The following is a 13310-nucleotide window of genomic DNA, read 5'->3' on the forward strand; positions in this document are numbered from 1 at the left end:
TTTTAGACAACAGTCCTTTATTAGATATGTGTTTTACAAGTATTTTTCCCCAGTTTGTGGTTTGTCTTCTCATTCTCTTGAAAGTGTCTTTTGCAGAGCAGAATTTTTTAATTTTAAAGAAGTCCAGCTTATCACTTATTTCTTTCATGGATCACCAAACCCATCTAGGTTTTTCCCTGTGTCATCTTCTAGGAGTTTTAGTTTTCCATTTAACATTTAGGTCTGAGCTATTTTCAGGTAATTTTTCTAAAGGGTATATGGTTCATTTTTTTTGCATGTGGTTGTCCAATTGGTCATTGGTTTTCAGTAAGAATACTCTAGCAGGTCACATCATTTGCAAATATTTTCTCCCATTCTGTAGGTTGTCTTTTTGTTTTGGATTAATTTCCAAAATATACAAACAGCTCATACAGCTCAGTATCAAAAAAACAACCCAATAAAGAAATGGGCAGAAGATCTAAATAGATGTTTCTCCAAAGAAGACATTCAGATGGCCAAAAGGCACATGAAAAGATGCTCAACATCACTAATTATTAGAGAAATGCCAATCAAAATGACAATGAGGTACCACCTCACACCAGTCAGAATGGCCATCAAAAAAATCTATAAATAATAAATGCTGGAGAGGGTGTGGAGAAAAGGGAATCCTCCTACACTGTTGGTGGGAATGTAAATTGGTGCAGCTACTATGGAAAACAGTATGGAGGTTCATTAGAAAACTAAAAATAGAGCTACCACATGACCCAGCAATCCCACTCCTGGGCATATATCTGGAGGAAACCATAATTCGAAAAGATATGTGTACCCCAATGTTCATAGCCAGCACTATCTACAATAGCTGAGACAGAAGCAACCTAAATGCCCATGGACAGATGAATGGATAAAGAAGATGTGGTATATATATACAGTGGAATACTACTCAGTCATACAAAAGAATGAAATAACGCCATTTGCAGCAACATGGATGGACCTAGAGATTATCATGGTAAGTGAAGTAAGCTAGACAGAGAAAGACAAATATCATATATCACTTATATGTGGAATCTAAAAAAACCCAAAAAACAAAAGATACAAATGAGCCTATGTACAAAACATAAACAGACCCACAGACATGGAAAACAAACTTATGGTTAACAAAGGGGAAAGCGGGGAGGGAAAAGGATAAATTAGGAGTTTGGGATTAACATAAACACAATACTATGTATAAAATAGATAACCAACAAGGACCTATTGTATAGCACAGGGAACTATGCTCAATATTTTATAGTAACTTATAAGGAAAAAGAATCTGAAAAAGAATATATATATAAAACTGAATCACTGCTGTACACCTGAAGCTAACAACATTGTAAATCAACTATACTTCAATTAAAAAAAAAGAAAACTCTAGCAGGACCTATTTTGTCTCCCCTCCCCCTCCAAAATAGGTGAGTTACCTATCTAATTTTAATTTTTAGCCACATTAAAAACCTAAAAAGAAACATGAAATTTTAGTATATTTGAAATCAATATATTCAAAATGCTATTATTTTAACAGGTACACATTAAAAATTATTGCCAAGACATTTTATATTCCTTTTTCCATACTAAGTCTTCAAAATCCATTGTGCTTATCACATCACAATTTGGGCTACCCCTATTTCGAGTGCTCAATAGCTAATGGTTAGTGGACACTGCTGCTCTATAGTAAAAGGCATAATTGGTAAGGGTTTTATTTTACAGGCTTTCTACTAAGCAATTACCAAAAAAACCATTATACAACTGAATCTCGTAGCTACAAGTGCCAGCCAGAATTCTTCAGTACGCTTGCAGGAATTGCAGCCACTAGAATTGGGAAGCCTTTTAATTGCCTCACCTATGTCCAAGCTTTCCCCTGTCAGAATTAGTAGCCACGTGCACAGCCTGGAAAAAAATCAAGACAATAGATGACTGTATTCTAAGGAAAATGTGCCTTGTGAAAGGTGATGGGCCAGGAGGCAGCCCTAAACAAATATTTGAAGAGACATATGGTTGGTTATCTGCAACATATACCTTCGCTTGGAATTGAACACATCAAATACCGTTATCTTCCTTGTAGCTATCAATGGGCTTACCTTCTTAGGTGCTTGAGTTAAAGCCTTTGTAGTTGGCTACATCTGTCCTTCAAACTACCTAATGTTTAATCCATCCCAGATTGATTATTTTGACTAGTTGTTAATGCCTTTTTTGAAAAATGTTTACATACTAATGGTCAAAGTGCAGAAGGGTCTGTATTGAAAAGTTTTTCCTCTTGGCCCCCACAATTTCTCCCTCTAAATATCCACACTCACCAATTTCTTGCGTCTGCTTTCAAAGTAGTCTATGCATAAGTGAGAGTAGCTGTGAAACCTTCATGAAAGGAGTTTTGGTTCCAGTATCACAATGTAAGCCCCTATAACCCATCCCTCCACTGCTTACGATGATAAACTCTGAGTAAAATAGAAAAAAAAGAAAGGAAAAGAAACCCACCTGATGACTTAAAAAGTAAACACAGGCAAACAGACTGTGGATGGGAGTAAAGCTGGGAGAAGTGACCTTAAAAAAAAAACGTGAGTTGGTAAGGACAAAAACAGAGGACAAACAAAAAACTAATAAAATATGCCAAGGTCCAACTATATCAATAATTACATCAGTGACACGTTAACATTCTAATCAAAAAGTTCATTTAAATGCTGCCTACGAGAAACACTTTAAAAACACAGATAAGTTGAAAGTTAAAGGATGGAAAACAAAGAACATGTAAATTAGCATAATAAGACTAGAATGGCTATATAAACACCAGATAAAAATAGACTTTAAGACAAAGATTATCATAGATAAAAATAGGAATGTTTCATGATAAACAGGACAATTCATTGGGAAGATAGTACAATTATAAATATGTATGTAGGATGCCTGATAGCCTTAAATACATGAATTAAAAGTTTATAGCATTGTGGGGAGAAACATAATTCTGCCATAGTAGATTTAACACTCACTTCTTAGAAGTCATTAGAACAATTAGACAAATCAGGACAAAGATCTGAACCACTTTATCAGCCACCTCAATCTAACTGATGTTTATAGGACACTACATCCAACAAGTGCAAAATACTATTTTTTTTGAGGTATGCATGGTAAATTCAAGATAGACCATATGCTGGGCTCTACAAGGCTCAGATTAAAAAGTATTGAAATTATACATGGTGTGTTCTCTGATCACAAAGGAATTAAATTAAAAATTTAAAATCAGTAACAACATATCCAGAAACCCCCAAAACCTCAGGAAATTAAACAGCACAGTTGTAAATAATTTATTCATCAAAAAGATGAAGTCACAAGGGAAATTAGAAAATATTTTAAATTTAATGATAATTACAACATAAAATTGTGGATGCAGGTAAAGCAGTGCTTGGAGATGCACTGCTCATTACAGAAGCCACTGGATACATGTGACTAAATTTAAATTAATACAAAAGTTCAATTCTTCAGACACACTGGCCACATATCAAGTGCTCAATAGTTACATATGGCTAGTGGCTACTGTACTGGACAGCAGAAAACAGAATACTTCCATCACTGCAGAAAGTGCTATTGAATAGTCATGGCTTAGAGGGAAGCTTATCGTTTTAAATAATTATATTAGAAAAACATCTAAAATCAATGACCTAAGTTTCCATCTTAATAAGTTAGAGAAAGAAAAGCAAAGTAAGCTCACATGAAATAGAAGAAAGGAAATACAATAAAGAACAAAAATCAATGACATGAAAATCATACAATAGATAAAATTAACAAAGCCAAAATCTGATTCTTTGGAATGAAAACTGAAATAGAAAAACCCCTAGCTTCACCCCTAGCTGAAGAAAAAAAAATGACGGAAAACAATTACCAATATCAAGAATGAAAAAGGTTATCACTACAGATCCTATGACATTAAAGGATAGTAAAGGTATATCACGGACAATTTTATGCCAACAAATTAGACCACTTATGTGAAGTAGACAAATGTACTAACAAATTTCATTATCAAAATTAATACAAGAAAAAATCAGGAAATCTGAATGGCCCTCTAGCAAATAAACAGAATTTATCGTAACTTTCCATAAAGAAAACTCTAGACTCAGTTTCACTGGTGAAGTCTATCAGACATTCAAAGAAGGACTATCACTAACCTTACACAAACTTTTTCAGAAAATAGAGGCAGAGGAAACTATTGATGTCAGTATAACATACCAAAACCTGACAAAGACATTAAAAAAACAAAATTTACAGACCAATATTATCATGAATGTAGATGCAAAAACTCTTAACAAAAGACTAGCAAATTGAATCCAACAATATATAAAAGGATAATATATTATGACCATGTAGGGTTTATTCTAGGAATGCAAGGTTAATAATAGTAATAATTGTTAACAATAGTAATCATTACACCCAGGTATTTCATGCCTATGTATACACCCAAGAGAAATAAAAACACAAGTCCACACAAAAATTTATAAGTGATTGTTCATAGAAGCATTATTCATAATAGTTAAAAATTGAAAACAACCCAAATGTCCATTACCTGATGAATGAATAAACAAAATGTGGTATAAGCCTACAATGTGATATTATTTGGCAATAAAAAGAAATGGAATGATGTCAGGGAAGGAAGCCATTTCTCCACCTAAACAACTACTGAGCTGGCAAGAACTGTCTAAAGCAACTATTTTGGAATTCTGGAGTCTAGTTAAATACTTGCAGTGTTCAGGGTAGAGCTTGATGAAGAGACTGGTAAATCAGTAAATTCTTGGGAATGTTGGTCTTTCATATAGTGGCTACCATTCCTCCACTACCATTCTCTGAAGCGGGGAGCAGAAAGGAGAGGTGGTGGCCCATATTCCTGGTGCAGCTTCCTGGACAATAAGAAACTTGTCCTCCAAATATTAGGATTGTGTGTTTTGATTGATAATTGCTGCTTTTGATCACTGAGGGGCCAGCACAAAGGTTGGCCATTGTTTCAACCCCCATGAACTTAAGTGGTTTACAGGGGATTAGAGACAGTATTTCCCTTTGGGAGCCAGACATTTGAGGAAATATTTGTCAGCTTACTGGCTGACTGTAGAGATATCAGACAGAAGCTTCAGTGACCACACAAAACAAGGAATACACACTTTGCAAAAATCGTTTGGAGAAGTCACAACGATGGCTCCAGCCCTCAACTAGCAAGATTTACCAATTCCTGAGGAGAGGGAGAATTAGATTTCAGAGTTAAAACAACATAATGCTCAATATATCTGGTTCTCAATAAAAGAGTTACAGGAAACAGAAACAGGAAAGTATAGCCCAATCCTGGGGGGAAAAAGATTTTGACAGAAACCATCCCTGAGGAAGCCCAGACACTGGAATTATTAAAGATATTTAAGACAGTTGACTTAACATGCTCAATGAGCTAAAGGAAGCCATGGGCAAAGAAGTAAAGGAAATCAGGAAAACTATGTAGAACAAATGAAAATATCAGTAAAAACATAGAAATTATAAAAAGGACCAAATAAATGCTGGAGCTTAAAAGTGAAATAACAGAAATGAGAAACTCACTAGAGTTATTCAACAGCAAATTTGAGCAGACAGAAGAAAGTATTAGTGAACTTAAAGATAAAGCAATTGGAATTATCCAGTCTGAAGAGCAGAAAGAAAAAAGAATGAAGAGGAGAGCAGCCAAGATGGGAAAGTAGAAAGATCTGAGGCTCACCTCCTCTCACAAGCACACCAAAATCACAACTATCTGCAGAACAACCATCAGTGAAAAAGACTGGAAACTACAAGAAAAGACCTTCTACAACTAAAGACATAAAGAAGCAACCACAATGAGATGGGTAGAAAGAGCAGACTTGCAATATAATCAAATTTCATATGCCCTAGGTGGGTGGCCCACAAATTAGAAAATAAATACACTGCAGAGGTCCTCCCACAGGAGTGAGAGTTCTGACCTCCACATCAGGCTCCCCAGCCCAGGGGTCCAGCACAAAGAAGACAAGCCCCCAGAGCACTTGGCTTTAAGGCCACAGGGTTAATTACAGGAGCCCCATCAGACTGGGGAAAATAGAGATTTCACTCTTAAAGGGCACACATAAAATCTCATGTGCACCAGGACACATGGCAAAAAGAGGAATTTGATAGGAGCCTGGGCCAGACTTACCTGCTGGTCTTAGAGAGCCTCCTGGAGAGGTGGCGGGGGTTGTGGGGAGATGGCTGAAACTCACCCTGGGGACATGGACACTGGCTGCATGCAGACATTTTGGGGGGCATTCAGCTGCATGAGCACTGCTACTGGTGGCTGCTGGCCCCACCCAACAGCCTGTAGGTGCCAGTGCTAGGACACCTCAGGCCAAACAACTAACTGGGCAGGGAGACAGCCCCACCCATCAGCAAACAGAATTCCTAAAGACTTCCTGAGCCCACAGCCACCTCTAGATACGCCTCTAGACATGGCCCTGCCCACCAGAGTGCCAAGACCCAGCTCCACCTACCAGTGGGCAGGCGCCAGAAGCAAGAAAACTATGATCCTGTACCCTGCAGACCACCACCAGCAGGTCAGACCCTACCCTGGGACCAGCTGGGCCGTGGCCCTGCCCACTAGCAGGCCAATGTAACCTGTGGGACACCCTGGCCCCCATACCCAACAGTGTCAAGAACCCATCTGCCCCAAATGATCTGAAACAAGCTCTGGGATCCCTGGGCCCTGCTGCCAGACTCCAGGAACCAGCTCTGCCTGCCAGTAGCACAGCATTAACCCCAGGACCTGGCTTCACCTGCCAGTGGGTGGGCAACAGACCCAGCGTCATCAGGATCCTGACACTGCCCACCAGTGAGCTACCACTAGCCCTGGCGCCCCCTAGGCTTCTACCAATAGCCACCTTGTGACCAAGCCCTGCTCAACAGCAGCCAGCAGCATCCACACACGGAAGGGTCAGGCAACCAACGAGACTAGGGGCCAAAAAGCCTACCACACCGCCCCAGAGTCAGCCCACCACAGCAGAAGAACCCCTGCAGCCCTCTTAGGGGGGACTCCCTAAAGCATATAGCTTAGGTGATGAGAGGGGAGTGCACCGCTGGGATGCATATGACGTCACTTGCATACGAAGGTCACTTTTCCAAGGTCGAGAAATTTAACTAACATACCACATACATAAAAATACAGATAGCAACTTAGACAAAATGAGGTGGCAGAGGAGTATGTTCCAGATGAAGGAACAAAATAAAACCCAAGAAGAACTAAGTGAAGTAGAGATAGGCAATCTCCCTGAGAAACAGTTCAGAGCAATGATTGTAAAGATGATCAAAGCATTCAGGAGAAGAATGGATGCACAGAGTGAGAAGTTATGTTTTTAACAAAGAGTTAGAAAATATAAAGAAAAACCAAACAAAGATGAAGAATACAAAAACTGAAATGAAAAATACACAAGGAGGAATCAATAGTAGATTAAATGATACAGAGGAACAGATCAGTGAGCTGAAAGACAGAGTAGTGGAAATCACTGCTGCTGAACAGAAAAAAGAATTTAAAAAATGAGGACAGCTTGAGACTTCTGGAACAACATCAAATGCACTAGTATTCGTATTATAGGAATCCCAGGAGAAGAGAGCCTGAGGGCTGAGAAAATATAATATTTGAAGAGATAATAGATGAAAACTTCCTTAACATGGTAAAGGAAGCAGTCACCCAAGTCCAGGAAGTGCATAGAGTCCCATACAGGATTAACCAAAAGACACGTTGTAATAAAAATGATAAAAATTAAAGATAGAGAATATTAAAAGCAGCAAGGGAAAAGCAACAAATAACATACAAGGGAACTCCCATAAGGCTATCAGCTGATTTTTCTGCAGAAATTCTGCAGACCAGAAGGAAGTGGCACAATATGTTTAAAGTGATGAAAAGGAAGAAACTACAACCAAGAATCCTCTACCCAGGGAGGCTCTCATTCAGATTTGATGGAGAAATCAAAAGCTTTACAGACAAGCAAAAGCTAAAAGAATTCCAAACCAGCATTACAATAAATGATAAAGGAACTTCTCTAGGTGAAAAAGAAAAGGGCACAACTAGAAACAAGAAAATTATGAAATGAAAGAGCTCATCAGTAAGAGAAAACATACAGTAAAGACAAGAATTAAATCACACACAAAGCTAGTACAGAGGTTAAAAACCAAAGTAGCAAAATCATCTGTATCTGCACTAAGTAGTTAAGGCTTAAACAAAACAATTAGATGTAAAACATGATATCAAAAACAGTAATTGTGAGAGGAGAGAGTACAAATGGAAGGTATCTAAAATGTATTTGAAATTAAGGGATCAACAACTTAAAACAAGTATGTGTATATATGTGTGTGTGTGTGTATATACACACACACACATATATATATATATATTGCTATATAAAAATCTCACAGTAACCACAAATCAAAAATCTATAACATATACACAAAAAAAGAAAAAGGAATCTAAACACAAAGCTAAAGATAGCCATCAAATCACAAAAGAAGAGAACAAAAGAAGAAAGGGGAAAAAAGATCTACAAAAACAAATCCAAAACAATTAACAAAATGTCAACAGGAACACACATATCAATAATTACTTTAAATGTAAATGGACTAAATGCTCCAGCCAAAAGACATAAACTGGCTGAATGGATACAAAAACAAGACCCATGTATATGTTGCCTACAAGAGACTCACTTCAGAACTAGAGACACATACAGACTGAAAGTGAGGGGATGAAAAAAAGGTATTCAATGCAAATGGAAATCAAAAGAAAGCTGGAGTAGCAATACTTATACCAGACAAAGTAGACTTTAAAATAAAGACTGTTACAAGAGACAAAGAAGGACACTACATAATGATCAAGAGATCAATCCAAGAAGATATAACAATTGTAAATATATATGCCCCCAACATAGGAGCACCTCAATATATAAGGCAAATGTTAACTCAATATAGTAGGGGACTTTAACAGCCCACTTACATCAATGAATAGATCGTCCAGACAGAAAAATCAGTAAAGAAACACAGGCTTAAATAAGACATTAGACCAAAAGGGATTTCATTGATATTTATAGAACATTCCATCTGAAAGCAGAATACACATTCTTTTCAAGTGCACATGGAACATTCTCCAGGATAGATCACATGCTGGGCCATAAGGCAAGCCTCAGTAAATTTAAGAAAATTGAAATCATATCAAGCACCATTTCTGACCATGCTACGAGATTAGAAATCAACTACAAGAAAAAAACTGTAAAGGCTAAACAATATGTTACTAAACAGCCAACAGATCACTGAAGAAATCAAAGAGGAAAGCAAAATATGCCTAGAGACAAATGAAAATGAAAACATGACAATCCAAAGCCTTTGGGACACAGCAAAAGCAGTTCTAAGAGGTAAGTTTATAGTGGTACAAGCTTACCTCAGGAAACAAGAAAAATCTCAAATAAACAACCTAACCTTACACCTAAAGCAACTAAAAAAGAAGAACAAACAAAACACAAACTTAGTAGAAGGAAAGAAATCATAAAGATCGGAGCAGAAATAAGTGAAATAGAGATGAAGAAAACTATAGAAAAAAATCAATGAAACTAAAAGTTGGGTCTTTGAAAAAATAAACAAAATTGGGAATTCCCTGCTTGTCCAGTGGTCAGGACTGGGCGCTTTCACTGCTGAGGCCTGGGTTCAGTCCCTGGTCGGGGAGCTAAGATCCCACAAGCCATGCAGTGCTGCCAAAAAAAAAAGAAAAGATAAAATTGATAAACCTTTAGCCAGACTCATCAAGAAAAATACGGAGAGGGCCCAAACCAATAAAATTAGAAATGAGAAAGAAGTTACAACTGATGCCACAGAAATACAAAGCACCATAAGAGCTTACTACAGGCAACTACATGCCAATAAAATGGACAACCTAAAAGAAATGGACAATTTCTTAGAAAGGTGCAATCTTCCAAGATTGAACCAGGAAGAAATACAAAAAATGAACAGACCAATCACAAGTCCTGGAATTGAATTTGTGATTAAAAAACTTCCCAACATACAAAAGTCCAGGACCAGACAGCTTCACAGGTAAAATCTATCAAACATTTAGAGAACAGTTAACACCTATCCTTCCGAAATTATTCCAAAAAATTGCAGAAGAAAGAACACTCCCAAACTCATTCTGAGGCCACCATCACCCTGATACCAAAACCCAACAAGGATACCACAAAAATAGAAAGTTACAGGCCAATAACACAGATGAACATAGACGCAAAAATCCTTGACAAAATACTAGCAAACTGAATCAAACAATACATGAAAAGGATCATACACCATGATCAAGTGGGATTTAACCCAGGTTTGTAAGGATTCTTCAATACCCACAAATCAATCAGTGTGATACCACACAGCAAATTGAAGAATAAAAACCAAATGATCATTTTAATCAATGCAGAAAAACTTCTGATAAAATTCAACTTCCATTTATGATAAAAACTCTTCAGAAAGTGGGCAGAGAGGAAACATACCTCAACATAATAAAAGCCATATATGACAAACCCACAGCTAACATCATACTCAATGGCGAACAATTCTTCTAAGATCAGGAACAAGACAAGGATGTCCACTCTTGCCACTTTTATTCAACATAGTCTTGGAAGTTCTAGCCACAGCAATTTGAGAAGAAAAAGAAATAAAAGGGATCCAAATTGGAAAAGAAGTAAAACTGTCACCGTTTGCAGATGACATGATGCTCTACATATAAAATCCTAAAGATGCTACCAGAAAACAACCAGAGCTCAATGAATTCAGTAAAGTTGCAGGATACAAAATTAATATACAGAAATCTGTTGCATTTCTATACACTTATAACAAGGGATCAGAAAGGGAAATTATAGGAAACAATCCCATTTACCACCACATCAGAAAGACTAAAATACCTAGGAAAAAACCTACCTAAGGAGACAAAAGACCTGTTCTCTGAAAAACTATAAGATGCAGATGAAAGAAATCAAAGATGACACAAACAGATGGAAAGATATACCATGTTTCTGGATTGGAAGAATCAGTATTGTCAGATGACTATACTACCAAAGTAATTTACAGACTCAATGCAATCCCTATCAAATTACCAATAGCATTTTTCACAGAATTAGAACAAAAAATTTTACAATTTGTATGGCAACACAAAAGACCCCAAATAACCAAAGCAATCTTGAGAAAGAAAAAGGGAGCTGGAGGAATCAGGTTCCCAGCCTTCAGACTATACTACAAAGCTACAGTAATCAAAACAGTATGGTACTGGCACAAAAACAGAAATGTAGATCAATGGAACAGGATGGGAATTCCAGAGATAAACCCATGCACCTATGTTCACCTAAGCTACGACAAAGGAGGCAAGAATATACAATGGAGAAAAGACAGTCTCTTCAATAAGTGGTGCTGGGAAAACTGGACAGCTACATGTGAAAGAATAAAACTAGAACATTCTCTAACACCATACACACAAGTAAACTCAAAATGGACTAAAGACCTAAATGTAAGACTGGATACTATAAAACTCTTAGAGGACAGCATAGGCAGAACACTATCTGACATATTGCAGCAATATCTTTCTGGATCCACCTCCTAGAGTAATGAAAATAAAAAACAAAAATAAATGGGACCTAATTAAACTTAAAAGCTTTTGCACAGCAAAGGAAACCATAAACAAAATGAAAAGACAACCCATAGAATAGGAGAAAATATTTGCAAATGAAGCAATCAACGAGGGATTAATCTCCAAAATACACAAACAGCTCATGCAGTTCAATATCAAAAAATACAAACAACCCAATCAAAAAATGGGAAGATCTAAATAGACATTTCTCCAAAGAAGACATATAGATGGCCAAGAGGCACATGAAAAGATGTTCAACGTCACTAATTATTAGAGAAACACAAATGAAAAGTACAATGAGGGGACTTCCCTGGTGGTGCAAAGGTTAAGAATCTGCCTGCCAAGGCAGGGGACATGGGTTCGATCCCTGGTCTGGGAAGATCCCACATGCCACGGAGCAACTAAGCCCATGCACCACAATTACTGAAGCCCATGCACCTAGAGCCCGTGATCTGCAACAAGAGAAGCCACTGCAATGAGAAACCCGCGCACCACAACAAAGAGTAGCCTCTGCAACTAGAGAAAGCCCGTGTGCAGCAACAAAGACCCAACATAGCCAAAAATAAATAAATAAATAAATAAAATAAAATTTTTTAAAAAGTTCATTGAGGTATCACCTCACACTGGTCAGAATAGCCATCATCAAAATGTCTACAAACAATAAATGCTGGAGAGGGTGTGAAGAAAAAGGAACCCTCCTACACTGTTCATGGGAATGTAAACTGGTACAACCATTACAGAGAACAGTATGGAGGTTCCTGAAAAAACTAAAAATAGAAGTACCATATGATCCAGCAATTCCTCTCCTGGGCATAAATCCAGAGAAAACCATAATTCGAAAAGATACACGCACCCCAATGTTCATACCAGCACTATTTACAATTGCCAAGACATGGAAACAACCTAAATGTCCATTGACAGAGGAGTGGATAAGGAAGATGTGGTACATGTATATAATGGACTATTACTCAGCCATTAAAAAAGAATGAAATAATGTCATCTGCAGCGACATGGATGGACCTGGAGATCATCATACCAAGTGAAGTAAGTCAGACAGAGAAAGACAAATATCATGTGATATCAATTATATGTGGAATCTAAAAAAATTTGATACAAATGAACTTATTTACAAAACAGAAACAGACTTACAGACTTCAAAAACAAACTTACCGTTACCAAAGGGGAAAGGTGAGGGGAAGAGATAAATCGGGAGTTTGGGATTAACACATACACACTACTATATATAAAATAATCAACAAGGACCTACTGCACAGCACAGGAAACTCTATTCAATAGTCTGTAATAACCTATATGGGAAAAGAATCTGAAAAAGAATGGATATATGTATATGTATAACTGAATCACTTTGCTGTACACCTGAAATTAGCAGATTGTAAATCAACTATACTCTAATATAAAATAAAAATTAAATTAAAAGAAACCCAAGTGCCATGTGGGAAAAGATTGATACACTGATTTCATACAAATTGTAGCATTGCAAAAAAAAAAAAAATAGCATAAACCAAATCATAAGATAATTGACAAACTAATAAAAAATGTTTTCTCCATACATAAAAGGCTTCCTTAATGCCTAAAGGGATCCTATAACACCTTTCTGATGTAGCATCATTCCTGTGGCCCCTTCTCTTTTCTG

General features: G+C 37.1%; 1 long non-coding RNA gene across 8 annotated transcripts in view; it reads right to left on the reverse strand.

Annotated features, from left to right (window-relative positions):
- LOC137225094 (uncharacterized) overlaps positions 1-13310 on the reverse strand; it is a 44668-nt gene that overhangs the window by 21887 nt on the left and 9471 nt on the right. For 7 of the 8 annotated variants that reach the window (XR_010943683.1, XR_010943689.1, XR_010943685.1 and 4 more), the window contains one exon: positions 2488-2553. This is a non-coding gene — a long non-coding RNA (uncharacterized lncRNA). Of the gene's footprint in view, positions 1-1855; positions 1903-2487; positions 2554-13310 lie in introns of all 8 variants that reach the window. The other variant, XR_010943684.1, reaches the window with a different exon arrangement.

The sequence above is a fragment of the Pseudorca crassidens genome, chromosome 5 (assembly GCF_039906515.1).
Source record: "Pseudorca crassidens isolate mPseCra1 chromosome 5, mPseCra1.hap1, whole genome shotgun sequence".
Lineage (NCBI taxonomy): Eukaryota > Metazoa > Chordata > Mammalia > Artiodactyla > Delphinidae > Pseudorca > Pseudorca crassidens.